Source organism: Vidua macroura, chromosome 19 (genome assembly GCF_024509145.1).
Source record: "Vidua macroura isolate BioBank_ID:100142 chromosome 19, ASM2450914v1, whole genome shotgun sequence".
NCBI classification, from domain to species: Eukaryota; Metazoa; Chordata; class Aves; order Passeriformes; family Viduidae; genus Vidua; species Vidua macroura.
The window spans coordinates 2,832,209-2,834,959 of NC_071589.1; positions in this window are offsets into that span (position 1 = coordinate 2,832,209).

Genomic DNA, 2,751 nt, shown 5'->3' on the forward strand with positions numbered 1-2,751 from the left:
GTAAAAAGCACACACAGGAAACCCTGACGCGGTGTCGCTAAGCCATATGGTCAACATAAAACATTCAATACTTTTGTTTGGATTCACAATGTGGCATTTATATTATTTTTATACATTTTATGTGCATGTATATATGCACATAAGATAAATATAATTTATTTATTTTACATTTTAAACTCCAAGGATGTCAAAGGCAATCTGCAGAGATGAAGGGTGATTTACTGCCAAGGTTTCAGGAGCAGTCCCAGGGGTTAGTTCACAGTTATAACAACACATTTTATCTCTGCACAAGCAGGAAGGGGGGGCACAGCGAGACGGAGGGGCGGAAGCAAGAGCTGGCAGTGAATCAGATGATGCATATTAGGGAGATAATAAGGAGAGATTACAGGGCTGGCAACAGCTCTGTGCTGTGCCCTGGCTTTGGAAAGCTCAGGTTCCCCCGCCAGGATTACTGCTCCGTAGTGCCTCGGGTAGTTTAGTCTAAAAGCAATCCCGCCAGGAAAAGCTGCTGTGGCCAAGGCTCCTCGTGCTCTCTCCCCCCTTTCAGTTTCGGTGAAACTCTGTCTTCAGGAGAGCATCAGCCAGTCAAACACTTCAGTCCCTGCCCTTCACAACTTCCGAGGGCTCCAAGTGCTGCACATCCAGCACTCCAAGTGGGTGGCAAGCCCAGCTGCCAAGTTCTCATCTTGAATAGCATCATTCCAGCACCAGGGTTTTTTCTCTTTTTTTTTTAAGGCAAACAGCTGCATGGCAGACATGCAAAAGGGCTCAGTGGGAGCCATCACCATCAGGTAGCTGTGCTGCTTCTAACAGTGCAAAATATTCATCTAGGCCGGGGTCTTGGCCACCCCACACCCTTGTTTAAAGGGCCTGGAGGTCCAGTGAAGGCTGCTTCCAGTTCAAAGTGGCTGGCACTAAGAAATTCTTAATTTGACCATGTTGCTTAAGAGAAAAGTAAAAGTATGAGCCAATCAATTTTTGTTTAATATTTCCCTGTTCACATGAAGACAAGGTGGCCAAAGCTTCATCAATTACTCAGGTGAGCTCCAAATGTTGCGTTTCATTTCTTTCACAGAAGGGTTTGAGATGGAAGGAACCTTAAAGATCATAGAGTTCCATCCCCCAGCCATGGACAGGGACACCTTCCACTAGACTGGGTTGCTCCAAGCCCTGCCCAACCTGGCCTGGAACACTTCCACAGATATGGCATTGTAGAGTTCTTTGTACAGCAAGTCTCAGTCCTGGCTCCTGTGAAACTTCAGAAGCTCCAAAGGAACAGCACTTGACTCTAAAATAAGCATTTGCTGACTTGCCACAGTGACTCACTACTTTCATCATTCAAATGGTCACAAACATGTTGTGTTTTGCAGATGCTCTCTGGATTCTTGCAAGCATCACTCTGCCCTTTTGCTTTGGCACTTGAAGGTTTCTTGCAGCAAACCACGGCGCCACGTGCTCAGGAGGGACCAGCTGAACCCATCAGTGGTAACAGACCCGTGGCAACCGTGGGAGCAAGAAAAATATTGTCCCTCCTCCACCGTGAGGTTTGTGCACTTAGTTGTCTGCACTAGAACCTTAATTAAGTCAGGTACAGCTGCAGGAGTAAAAGCAATGAATCAGCAACTCCCCTTTGCCACCAAACAATTTCCCAGCACAGAGCAGCAAGTGTGGGAGGCAAGAGGAAAAAAAAAACAAAACAATTATTTTTAGAAATTATTTTTTTAGGTGGTAGGACCCCAACTGCCCAAAACAGGAGAGAGATCAGCAGCACCATCTCCAGCAGGGAGGGAGGCTGGGTCTCTCCAATATCTGTGCTGAAGCTGCAGTAGGAGATGCCAAAACCAGGAGGTAAATTTCCTTGACCAGCGTTGGGAGCAAATATAATTGGGTGCCTGGAATAGGCACTTTTGGACCTAAATTGCACAAAACCATGGAAATGCTCAGGTTTTCACTTAAACATGTGCTGAAACGCTTTGCTCAGTAGTTCTAACAGACAGATACAGGGCTAACACTATTTAAACATATTTTGGAAATGAGTTATAAATAATTTATTTTTAGTTCTCTAGCTGTACAGCCTAATGAATGAGTCTTGTCCCAAATACATCCACATCCTCATCTGTTCTGTGCATTAATTCTCAAAGGGAGCTTCAGTAGAGGATTTCTTATCTATGCATTCATCAGTTCAAACTCCCTAGTGAGGTTATTTCTGAAGTTTTTAATAAAAAGAGACTTTTGATTCTTGGGGTCATGTTGCAAATTATATCTTCACTAATCTAGCAGAGGTCAAAAAACAAGTTGGAGCCAAAGAACATCTCTGACTCCTTAGCACACGTGAGTCTCAAGGCTTTTAAAAATACACAGTCCTGCTGTTATAAATAGAACATTCTTCTCAAAGGTCAAAAGCTTTCAACGTCCAGGAAAACAACATTTTTTTTTCCTCTTTGTGATGATTACCTGTTTCTTCTCCCCAGAATAAGGGTGCACTAAACTGGGCCAGGAGTTGCTCTCAGGGGCATCATTTCAACCCATCTATTTTTACACTGTCAGAGTGTTAACATGAACATCAGTGTCATTTCCTCTGTCTGACACTTCAGCAATGCAGCACTGAGAACAGCAACCAGACACTAACACAAGAAGAGAATAAGAGCATAAAAAGTCAAGAGTGAAGAGGAACGGTTTTCCACTAAACCCTCTTCAAGGGCTCGAGCGTGGGAAGGTACCATGGTAGGGTAAATCCCATGCTTGAGGCTG